The 12,689-nt window shown below is 44.0% G+C and overlaps 1 protein-coding gene across 1 annotated transcript in view; it reads left to right on the top strand.

Annotated features, from left to right (window-relative positions):
* Nucleotides 1–9,308: 9,308 nt before the first annotated feature.
* Ctdspl2 (CTD small phosphatase like 2) overlaps nucleotides 9,309–12,689 on the top strand; it is a 52,491-nt gene continuing 49,110 nt past the window's right edge. Inside the window, exon 1 of the mRNA XM_057780813.1 lies at nucleotides 9,309–9,471. The gene's annotated coding sequence lies outside the window, so the exon portion shown is untranslated. The remainder of the gene's footprint in view (nucleotides 9,472–12,689) is intronic.

Genomic DNA, 12,689 nt, shown 5'->3' with positions numbered 1-12,689 from the left:
ATTGTATACATAATAAATAAATAAGTATTTTTTTAAAAAGAAAGTTATTATTACCAACTATTTAGGATAATAAGGAAATGCAGATTAGTAATTAGTCACCAATTACAATCCAACTTCTAGTCATATTAGGTATTTTTTCAAGGTTAAACAGAAATAGGCTTTAGATAGACAAGACATCTTCAGACTCTTCAGGTATCTACAGAATATGGCATTTAAGATGTTTTAATACAGCACTTGGGAGGCAGAGGCAGGCGGATCTCTGTGAGTTTGAGACCAGCCTGGTCTACAAGAGCTAGTTCCAGGACAGGCTCCAAAACCACAGAGAAACCCTGTCTCGAAAAACCAAAAAAAAAAAAAAAAAAAAGATGTTTTAATAATATACAGTCCATGTTCTTTTTTTTTTTTTTTATGACAATGAGACATGTTTGCTCCTGACAGCACCAATTTATTTCAGAGAAGATGTTGGACATTGAAGAAACTCCACATGGAGTTTACTTTCTTTGTGCAAAAATAAGCCACTGGGCAAGAAAGTGCCCTTGCCTCAACTGCAGACAGTATGCTGTCCTAACTGGACAAGCAGGACACACACACAAAAAAAGAGTGACTGCCAAACCTTACCAAGACAAAGTAGGACAGTTCTTCAAAAATCCTGCTTCAGCCAGGCAATGGTGGCAAACACTTTTAATCTCAGCACTTGGGAGGCAGAGCCAGGTGGATCTCTGTGAATTTGAGGCCAGCCTGGTCTACAGAGCAAGTTCCAGAACAGGCCCTAAAGCTATACAGAGAAACCCTGTTTCAAAAATAGTCTGTCAAATATTCTAGGCCTATAGGCCAAAGATGGATGCCTCAACGTTGCAGAGAAGCCTTGAGTGACTGTTCAGGCAGCCAGCTGTTTCTGTCATTTCTTACATTTTTTGGAAGTCACTTGCTCACACTTCCTGCTTACTCAGTTAATATTATTTCCTTCTCAGGTCTCTGAGGGAGTTGAAGACTAGACAGCTATGGTTTTCCTTGTTTACCAGATGTAGAAAAGAAACTCACTAAAGAGGTGTAAAGTGTATAAAGTTGAACAACGTCAAAAGATAGTTTTAGGTGGTGATGATACAAGTTTTGTTGTTTTTTTTTTTCGAGACAGGGTTTCTCTGTGGCTTTGGAGCCTGTCCTGGAACTTGCTCTGTACACCAGGCTGGTCTCGAACTCACAGAGATCCGCCTGCCTCTGCCTCCCGAGTGCTGGGATTAAAGGCGTGCACCACCATTGCCCGGCATAGGTGGTAATGCAAGTTATGACAGAAAATTAGGTACAAGACTTTGGACTCACTAAGATAGAATAAATAATGGAGTATTTTCTCTGAATTTGTCAAATGCAAGTGGACTAGACATTGTTAATGTATTTATTCCCTGAATATATTGTACTTATTATATATGGTTTTTCTTATATCAGTTAAGACTTTTTATTTTAGACATTAAAAAGGGAAATATAGTGATATTTTGTTTGTGATCTAACAAATAAAGCCTGCCTAAAGATCAGAGGTTGGAGCTAGCCACTAGTTAGCTATAGAGACTGTGCAGTGGTGGCTCATGCCTTTAATCCCAGCACTTGGGAGGCAGAGACAAGTGGATTTAGGTTGATCCAGTCTAAAAGAGAAGCAGAGCCAGGTGGTGGTGGCTCACATCTTTATTCCCAGTACTTGGGCATCACATGTCTTTAATCCCAGCACTAGGGAGGTGGAGATAGGAGCGATATGACTGGACAGAGAGAGGAACATAAGGCAGGAAGAGACATGAGCTCAGATGCAGTCTGAGGATTCCTAGAGAAAAGATCACGCCATTTGGTCTGAGCATTTGTAAGGATAAGAACTCTAGTGGCTGGCTGCTCTGCTTCTCTGATCTTCCAGCATTAACCCCTCTATCTGACTCCGAGATTTTATTATTAAGAACAATTAAAATTCGTGCTACATTCCCTTTAGTGATGAAAGTTTGGTTTCTAGAAGGTCAAATTTTCCTATTTTTGCTACTTGGGAGAAACTAGACCTCTTCCCTTGGCAATAGGAGAGAAGTCTTTTGCCGCTAGTATAATGGAGTAACTTGACTGTATCTCCCGGATAACCAGAAATTACAAAAGTGGACATGTTGGACAGCTGTTTGCAGGCAGCCCATGACTAAAAGTCTTCTTGGGTTTTTGTTTTGAGTTAGTGTCACCTAACAATAGGAGGATTATGCTGAGGAGGTGGAGGAGGTAGGAGGACCAAAAGATAATTCTCATACTAGAGCCCAAGATGGCCTGATTCTTACTATGTAGCCCAAGATCACACCAAACTTATGGCAATCCCCCTACCTCAGGCTTCTCAATGCTAGAATTATAGACAGGAGGCAACCATTTTTAAGAGAAGGGAAATGGGTTGTGAGCCCCACAATCACCCAGCTTCCTGTGCTTTAAAAAGATTGGTGTGAGAGCAAAACACAGGGACTCTGCCCTGAGAACACTGAGACCATTGTTGGGACAGCTCAAAAAGCTGGAATCCGTTTGGTGGGCTACCAGAGAAGAGGAGCTCTTGAGAGATACAGCCCCAGAAATCCCAAGCCCAGATAGGACTGAGAGCCGAGCTGTACTACGCTCAAATTGGAAACACCTGATATCTGTAGAGCCTGCCTCGCCTTGCATGAGGCTCTGGATTTGATCCACTGTGCTGCGAGAAGAGAAAGAGGGAGGTGCCAGATACAGTGGTGGACGATTTAATCCCCGCAGGAGGGCAGACACAGGCAGATCTCTGTGAGTTTGAGGCCAGCCTGTTCTAGATACTGAGTTTCAGGACAGCAAGTGCATGTAGAGATACCCTATTTCAAAAAACCAAGAAAGAACTGGGTGGTGGTGATACACATCTTTTATCCCAGCACTCCAGAGGCATCGTTGTGAATTTGAGACCAGCCTAATCTACAAAGCAAGTACCAGGACAGCCAGGATTGTTACACAGAGAAACCTTGTCTTGAAAAAAACAAAAAGAAGGGGAGAGAGAGAGAGAAGAAACTGACGAAGATAGAGGGGTGGGGGGTAAAGGAAGAAAGGAAGGTCATCTGTCCTTAGCCACTAAAGTATGTCTTTTTGGAGAATATTCTAGACCTGCCCTGTTCAGATATAGCCAAAATTAAGTCCCTGATAATATTGTCAGAGAAAGCATTAGAGAGATTAAATCCTGCCAAGTTAGGACTTGAAAAACTTTTGGAACTTTCTGTACATAAGAACGGGGAGCAGGAGCCGGGCGGTGGTGGCACACGCCTTTAATTCCAGCACTTGGGAGGCAGTGGCAGGTGCATTTCTGTAAGTTTGAGGTCAGCCTGGTCTATAAGAGCTAGTTCCAAGACAGGCCTCAAAGCTACGGAGAGGAGGAAGATAAAGAAAAGAAAAACAAAAACAAAAAAAATCTGGGTTTTACCAGCATCCCATACTTGGAGTAGGTCTTCCCAGGTCAACTAATGTTATCAAGACAGGGTAGGACCCAGCCAAGGCAAAGTCAATAGAGGCCTGAGTCTCAGTAGTTTACCCTAGGGCAATGCCTGGGTCCAAGAAAGACCACAAACTGAGACTACCCAGGCAGAAACAGACCCTCCAAAGGAAATTTCTAACATTCCAACCATTGTAGATAGGATCACCTGCCAGCACACATGCCCAAATCACATTTCACCAGTATACTCCAAGACAAATGTCAGCCAATCATGGGTCCTGAACCTTAGAAATCCCTCACCCCTACCTTTGCTACTATAAAACTCAACCCTAACTGAGCTGGGGCTCTCCAATTATTCCAAAAACATTGGACATGCTGAGAGACTGAGTTTGAAAACTTGTGTAAAATAAAGGTTCTTTTCTTTTACATACAGGACTTGGTCTCCTTGTTGGGTTTTGGGGGACCTTGTGGATCTGGGTATAACAGGCAGTTCTTCAGTTGATATTAAAACCAACTATTGGGGCTGGAGAGATGGCTTTGCCTCCTCTTCCAAAGATCCTGAGTTCAATTCCCAGCAACCACATGGTGGCTGACAACCATCTGTAATGAGATTTGGTGCCTGTAATGGATTTGCTGTGGGTCCCCAGCAGCTTGCTGCTGAAAGCAGCCAGTCCCAAGTAGGGACAGGGCAGGAGACCACGTGGCAGGTCTCCATGTGATGGCAGCGGGCAGGCAGAGAGACAGATACATGGATAGGCATGCCATGCAGAGTGAGGTTGGATATTTATTCAGGGGGCTGTGGAGGGGGAAGGGAGAAGGGGAGAAGAGCAGAGAGAGAGAAAGAGAGAAGGGAGAGAGAAGAGAGAGACAGAAGAAGCGGGGGATGGGGAAAAGTGGGGAGAGAGAGGCAGAAGCTGCCTCTCCGAGAAGAAGACGGAAAAGAGAGCGAGCTTAGACCAGGAAGCTGAAGATCAGCTTGCCTCAGTGGATGGGGGAGGGAGTGGGTGTGGCTTGTCTCTTAAAGAGACAGAACAATCATTACAGTGCCCTCTTCTATTCTGCAGGGATACATGCAGGTAGAACACTGTATACATAATAAATAAATCTAAAAAAAAAGCCAAATTAGAGTATAAAAAAAAAAAGCCAGGTGGTGGTGGCACACACCTTTAATTCCAGCACTTGGGAGGCAGAGGCAAGCAGATCTCTGTGAGTTTGAGGCCAGCCTGGTCTACAAGAGCTAGTTTCAGGACAGGCTCCAAAGCTACAGAGAAACTCTGTCTTGAAAAAAAAACAAAAAACAAAAAACAACCCCCCCAAAAAAAGAAAAAAAAACCCAAAAAAGCAAAAAATCAACTATCACTGATGCTGCCAAGTCCTTCCACCCCTAGCCTTTTAAACCATCACAAATCTTCAAGTGATTGCTAGGTTGTTTACAGTCCTTGATACACTCTAAATGCTGCATAAATAATTATTACATTATATTGTTTAGGAGACATTAACAAAAGTGGGCAGTATATACATTACAGACTTTTTTTTCTTTTTAGATAGTAGGGTGAATCCAATGGATATGGAATAGGTATGGAATATTGAATTGGTATGAAAATTGAATTTGGAATATTGAATATGAAATATTGAAGACCATCTGGATTATACTTGGCTTTGAAGAAAACCTTTACCAAAGTCTAAAACACTGAGGTATAAATGGATGAGAGAAAAATCTAGTTTGGACCGTATAAAGTTTCATTGCTGTCAAGTCATTACACAGCAAAATGACAGCCTGGATATCTCAATATTTAATATATCATTGCACTAATAAATTGATTACACAATGGATTAAATGATGAGTTGTGAAGTTAATATTGTAATGGTCTGCTCTATCCCTTTCAGAGATATGCCATGCCCACTCCCTCCCCTATCTGCCAAGGCAAGCTGATCTTGCCTGAGTCCCTTCCTTTTCTGTCTCCCTTTCAAAGAGGTAGCTTCTGTCTCTTCCCTTTTCTCCCTTTCCCCCTTCTGTTTCTGTCCTTCTCCACTTTCCTCTCCATAACCCACTAAATAAATATCCAGCCTCATTCTGCATGGCGTGCCTAACTGTGTCTTTGTCTTTCGCCTGCTATGTGGCTCCCTGCCCTGGACCTTCGGAGACCTGCAGTTTGGTCTTGTGGCGTGCCCATTCATCTGTCTCTCCTCCGTGGGACTCGCTGTCCCTAATGGCCCACTGCAGCCACTTGGGGGAATTGTGCTGTACCTGCCTGGGACCGGCTGCTCTCAGGATCCGCTGCCTACTGCCTGCCCCTGCTAGGGGACCTGCAGCATGGTCTCATGACCCATTGCCTGCTGCATTCACTCAGGAACCTGCAGCATTTTACTTTTACCATTACAAATATACCATATGGTTCAGCTAAAAATAAATTTATTATATGGGTGAAGTGATCTGAAATGCTTGGGACTAAAAGTGATTTAGTGTTTTTGGATACTGGAATATTTCCGCACGTATCAATGAGCTGTTGTGGAGGTGGGACCTCATCTAAACACAGAATTTATTTCCTGTGCACCTTATGTAGACAGCCTGAAGTTTTTAGTCAACCTGAAATTTGACTGTCACCTGAAGGTCAAGTGTGGAATTTTCTCCCTTTGGTGTCAGTGGCGATTCAAAGGTTTTGTTTGGTGAGCCGAGTAAGTTTCTTTTCTATTGCTGTGATAAAATACTGGGACTAAAAGCAGATTAGGAGCTTACACTTGTTTTCAAAAGACTAGAGTCTTCTGAATGGTGGGGACAGGACAGGGAAGTTGGCTAACCACACACAGGAAGCACAGAGAGCCAGCTGGAATCAGGGTAGGGCTGTAAACCCTCAAAGCCCACACCCAGTGACGAATTTCCTTCAGAAGCCTGCACCTCCCCAAACATTGCTACCAACTTGGGACCAAGTACATGAGCCTATTGGGGACATTCTTAGTCAAGTCACAACAGGGACGTCCCACTTGAACTATAGAATAAAGATCTGAGATGATGTCATTATTTTGTAAATATCATATGTCCCCAGAAACTTTTTTTAATTGATGTATGATGTCACATTGTCTGTAATCTCGGCCCTTGCAAGGTAGAGGAGGCTGGGCTGGAAGTTCAAGGTCATCCTCAGATATGTGGGAGTTTGAGACCAAGCTGAACTACAGAGAAACTGTGTTGAAAAACCAAAGCCAGTGCTGAGTGTGGTGGTGCATGCCCTTGATACCAGCACTTGGAGGAGGCAGCCAGAACTCTTTTTTTTTTTTTGTCTTTCAGCCAGAACTCTTAACCAGGGAGGCATTTCACCATACCCCTAAACTTTTTAAAATAAAAATTAAAAAGTTCCAAAAAGTAGCTTTTTCAAACATATGCTTCTAAAACCTTAAACATGCATTTACAGACTATGTATGTATGCATTTCTATTTATTCTTCCAGAGGTCCTGGGTCTAGCGCCCTCTTCTGACCTCCTTGGGCATTAGCCACACACATAGTGCATAGCATACAAGCAGATAAAGCACCCAAATACATTTAAAAAAGTCTTAGGAGCAAGAGCTTTTGCGCAGACCTGATGACATAAGTGTCATCTCTGGATCACACAAGGAAGCAGGAGAGAACCACAGAATTGTCTTTTGACCTTCACATTCAACAGTAGTGAGTGTGTGTGTGTGTGTGTAAAAATGTATACAAAGTAATTTTAGTACTCAATGGGGATAATTTTTTAGTTTACATTCTATTACTTTCCAACATAGGCACTAGATAACCATGAATTATTTTTTGATTTTCGGTTGGTCTTTCAGGAGCCTATGACTATATGGACTCCCAACTTGTTCTATGCTTTGATCACCATCGGTTTGCAATCGATGCTGTATTCAAAGATTTATTAACTTTTTCTCCCCTCTCTTTCTTTTGGAGCCAGGTTAGCATTATGTAGCCTGGGCTGGTTGGAATTTTTTAACCTCCTGCCTCAGTAATCCTGAACGTCACCCGTGCCCCCCATGCCCAGTCTCAAACCAATTTTATGCTGGGAAGATTGCAAGTGGACTCTTAGCTCTGATAGGATCCCTTCTGAAGACAAACCACCTGTTCCACATTTTGAAGAAGAAACTTTATAAGAGCACTCTAGGCGGTGCAGTGGTGGCACACACCTTTAACCCTAGCACTCAGGAGGCAGAGACAGGCGAATCTCTGTGAGTTCCAGGTCAGTCCTGTCTGTGGAGCAATTTCCAGGCCAGGCCCCGAAGCTACAGAAAATTTGTCTCGAAAAAAAAAAAAAAAAAAAAAAAAACTAAAAAAAAAAAGTACACTTATACATTTTTATACATTTACCTTTCTGCCTCATCTGCTATTATCCCCTACCACCAACAATTCCTGCCTTGGAACTTTTGCTTGTATCCTTTATCTAAGAACACAGCTCTTACAAAATCAAACCATCATTTACGCTGCACTTAGTGAAGTTTTTCTTGTTGTCTTTTTTCCAGACAGTTCTGTGTAGCCCTGGCTGTCCTGGAACTCACTCTGTTCTGTAAACCAGGCTGGCCTCAAACTTAGAGCTCCTGACTGCCTCTGTCAACCAATACTTGAAGGTGCGCACCACCCGGTTTACTTGGTTAAATTTAAGCTTAACTAAGTCTAAGCTCCCCAGAGCCCGTAGCTAGCGCGACCACATCGCTTCCCCCACCTTACCAAACCCTTAAAACTGTCTTCTTTGGTGGAGTATTAACTCGGGAATGCAGATTGTTTTTCCTAGTTCACTGTTATATTCCTTTTACACAGTACGTTTCCGATAAACATTTCTTACAGAAATATGAAAGCGGCTTGCAGTTTCAGTCCAAAGCTAAATCCGCTAGCTAGATCAGTGTTCTCAACCTGTGGGTCTCGACCCCTCATTCGGGTCGCCTAAGACCACCGAAAACAGATATTTACATTACGATTCATAACGGTACCAGAATTGGTTAGGAAGTAGCAACTAAAACAATTTTATGGTTGGGGGTCACCACAACACGAGGAACTGGGTTAAAGGTCCGCAGCTTTAGGAAGGTTGAGAACCGCTGATCTGGACAGATAACATTTTCTCGTGCTTGGAGCCCATAGTTGCGTGTGGAAACCCATTTGAAAGATCCGAGTTTTCAGCATACAGGATCACGGTCCACATCGCGAAGAGGCGAAGGGTATGGGTTTGTATCACAGGACCGAGAACGACAGTGGCTGCCGCTAGGAAAGAGAAGCTCGGGGAGCCCGGAGAAACCCTGAAAGCATCCGGACCAGGCTGGGTCCCTGGCTCCGGCTCCAGCGCGCCAAGCCGTTAGCACCGCCCCTTCCAGCCGGCTCCACCCACCGCCTCCCAGTCTCTAACCCTGGCCTCCGGGCGCTCGGCGCGTTTTAAACCCCGCCTCCGCGGCGAGGGCGCGCTCCCCTCGTCGCTCGGCCCTTGGCGGTTCCGTTAGCGGCGGGAGGGAAAACCGTCCCCGGCGTCCCCGCCTCCGCTGCAACGCTTTCCTCCCTACGCCCCCTGCGACCACCCTGCAGTCCGCTACGGAGGCCCCCGAAGTACAAACGTCCCCCAGACCCCGTGCCCCCACTCAGTAGCTGCGTTCCGTCCAACTCGCGGACCCTAAGGCCCTGCGCTCGCTTTTTCGTCTTTTCTATTTTTATTTTTATTGTTTTGTCAGGAATTCGCGCCGGTGAGTTCCCTAGGGCGGCAGAAACTTCACCCTCTTTACGGAAGTGAAAGTTGCGCCCTCCCCCTCCCCCCGCTGCCGCCCAGGCCTCCTGCATTCCTTCCCTCCCGCCTAGCCGGAGAGCGGCGGGCGGGGGAGGAGGAAGCCAGGGCGCCTGCGCGGAGAGGCCGCTTTCCATCCGGGTCCCTGTCCGTGCGGTGCAGCAGGTCGGTAGGCGGGAAATGGCGACTGGCTGAAGGAGCTGGTTCTGTTGCTGCTGAGGGATAAGCGGGAAAGACACCACCTATTGCGCAGTCGGGACCATCGCCGGAGCCTGAAGACACTTTTCTGTCGTCACAGTGAAGGTAATTCCCTTGGTCCAGACGCTGCCGTTGCTCCCAAGCTCAGTCCTCTCCCAGGGCCGTGTGCCGGGATCTCCTCCCCTTCCCTAGCCGAGCCTTCAGCGGTTCCAGCGCGTCCGTAGGCATGCACTGTTGGCGCCTTGTAAGTCCACAGTGTGGTCGCCGTTCTGGCCTGGACTTTCCCCTGGGAACGGAAAGGAAGCTCACTTCCCGCCAGCTTCAGCTCTTAGGCTGCGGCCTGTGTTGTGATTTCTGGGGTTAGATTTCACTTTGCTACCTACCCCCAACCCCATCTCACCTTCCTGGTCTCTGACCCCGTGGTCCTTATGACTAATTAAGTTAGATTGCCTTTTCGAACCTTCTTGTGGGCCCACGTAACGTTTGGGGTGTTTAATTCTTGTAGGGTGCTTTGGGGGGCGTTGCTCTAGCTCAGCTTATAAACAGCCTTTGAGAATCTGGAACGAGAGGTTACAGGAACTTCTGTCTTCTGTACTAGTAAAACGTTGAGTTGACATTACTACTTCTGAAAATCAAGAGTGGTAGTAAAAACGAGCCTGTGTGGGAGGCCTCTGGTTTCCATAGTGGTCAGCTCAGGGTGAATTTGGATTATACAAACGTGCCGTTTCCTTTGGGTATGCCCGTCTTACTTTACTTTTGCATTCTTGACCAGGATTCTGTTATAAATAATTGCATAAGTAAACGCTGTTTATTTACTTCTCGCCCTAGTGGCAGCTGGATGTGTGGATGAGTACCGCAGGGAAACCTTCGGAGATACTGCTGGGAAACTACCCTAAACTCCCGAGATGAATGGACTGAGTAAATGTTACTCTAAGGCAGGAATTTATCTTTCTAATGCTCGTCAGGCAAAACCAAGATTACTCCTTTACGTCGGTATACAAATTAGTGACATGAAATGATAGGCTTATCTGCATAATTTTTAGATTGTAGATTGCTTGTTACTTCGATTCATCAGATGCCAAGTTACACATTTTTGTTTGTGATGTGATCCAGCAGTTATCTTTATAAAAGCAGCGAAATGGCAATTTGAAGCTTTTTTTTTTTTTCTCACATTTTCTAAAGGTACAGAGGTCCTCAGTTTTTGGTTTGGGTTGTTTTTTTTTTTTTTTTTTTTCAGTATTTTGGTCATGTAGAATTTGGGGCATTATAGGTGTTTTCCCCAATGAATAAAAATGAAGGTTAAAACATGGCTTATGTTACATGTCAGTTAATGTTTATCATTCAGTGTTTTTCTGCTCCATAAGTCCAGCCTTGAGTACTTCATGTTCATGTCAGGATTAAATTTCAGTAATAAGCAGGCACGTGCAAACATCATTATAGTTTTCATTTGGAAGACTTAGCCCAAGTCATAAAGAAAGTCAAGGTAAAATATAGCTCTTAGGTGAAGTAGTGTTAGGAGTGAACTGAGCTCACTTCTTTTTAGGTTCGGTTGACTTAGGGGTTATCAATTTATTTATTTATTTTTTGGGTTTTTCGAGACAGGGTTTCTCTGTAGCTTTGGATCCTGTCCTGGAACTAGCTCTTGTAGACCAGGTTGGTCTCAAACTCATTAAGATCCGCCTGCCTCTGCCTCCTGAGTGCTGGGATTAAAGGTGTTCGCCACCACCGCCCTTTCAATTTATTTTTAAAATGTGGTCAATTACATTACTTGAAAGAATCCGGATAACTTATGTGTCTAGTGCAGGGTTTGTATTTTAAGTTGTTTGGGAGATAGTTTCTTTTGGTAAAATTTAATTTATAGGTAGCAGAGTCAGCATTGTAGACTGTTTCCAGGATTTTGCCAAGTTAGTTACTACTACATTCCATTAGTCCCTGCATTCTTTGTCTTCTTTCTTTCTGTTTTTCATTTTTTTTCTTTTTCTTTACATTTTTTTATTGATACTTATTGGGCTCTACATTTTTCTCTACTCCCTTCCCTGCCTTTCTCCTCCCCCCTTCATTCCTCCTCCAAGGTCCCCATGCTCCCAATTTACTCAGGAGATCTTGTCTTTTTCTACTTTCTATTTCCCATGTAGATTAGATCTATGTAAGTCTCTCTTAGTGTCCTCATTGTTGTCTAAGTACTCTGGGATTGTGGTTTGTAGGCTGGCTTTCTTTATGTTTAAAAACCACCTATGAGTGAGTACATGTGATAATTGTCTTTCTTTGTCTGGGTAACCTCACTCAAAATAATGTTTTCTAGCTCCATTTTCCTGCAAAATTCAAGCTGTTATTTTTTTCTGCTGTGTAGTACTCCATTGTGTAAATGTACCACATTTTCCTCATCTATTCTTCAGTTGAGGGGCATTTAGGTTGTTTCCAGATTCTGGCTATGACAAACAAAGCTGCTATGAACATAGTTGAGCACATGTCCTTGTGGCAAGATTGAGTATCCTTTGGATATATACCCAAAAGTGGTATTACTGGGTCTTGAGGAAGGTTGTTTCCTAATTTTCTGAGAAATCACCACCACACTGACATCTAAAGACGTACCAGCTTGCATTCCCACCAGCAATACAGAAGTGTTCCCTTTTCCCCACAACCTCTCCAGCATAAGTTGTCATCAGTGTTTTTGATCTTGGCCATTTTCTTTTTTTTTTTTTGGTTTTTCGAGACAGGGTTTCTCTGTGGTTTTGGAGCCTGTCCTGGAACTAGCTCTTGTAGACCAGGCTGGTCTCGAACTCACAGAGATCCGCCTGCCTCTGCCTCCCGAGTGCTGGGATTAAAGGCGTGCGCCACCACCCGGCGATCTTGGCCATTCTTACAGGTGTAAGATGGAATCTCAGAGTTGTTTTGATTTGCATTTCTCTGATGACTAAGGATGTTGAACATTTCCTTAAATGCCTTTCAGCCATTTTAGATTCCTCTGTTAAGAGTTCTCTGTTTAGGTCTGTACTCCATTTTTTTTTTTTTATTGGATTATGTGATTTTTTTTGGTGTCCTATTTCTTGAGTTCTTTGTATATTTTGGAGATCAGACCTCTGTCTGATGTGGGGTTAGTGAAGATCTTTTCCCATTCTGTAGGCTGTTGTTTTAAAAGTCTTGTTGACCGTGTCCTTTGCTTTACAGAAGCTTTTCAGTTTTAGGAGGTTCCATTTATTAATTGTTTCTCTCAGTGTCTGTGCTGCTGGGGTTATATTTAGGAAGTGATCTCCTGTGCCAATGTGTTCAAGTGTACTTCCCACTTTCTCTTCTATGAGGTTCAGTGTGGCTGGCTTTATGTT

Source organism: Chionomys nivalis, chromosome 9 (assembly GCF_950005125.1).
Source record: "Chionomys nivalis chromosome 9, mChiNiv1.1, whole genome shotgun sequence".
Lineage (NCBI taxonomy): Eukaryota > Metazoa > Chordata > Mammalia > Rodentia > Cricetidae > Chionomys > Chionomys nivalis.
The sequence above is the reverse complement of the archived record's forward strand: the minus strand, read 5'-3'. Positions and strand labels throughout refer to the sequence as shown.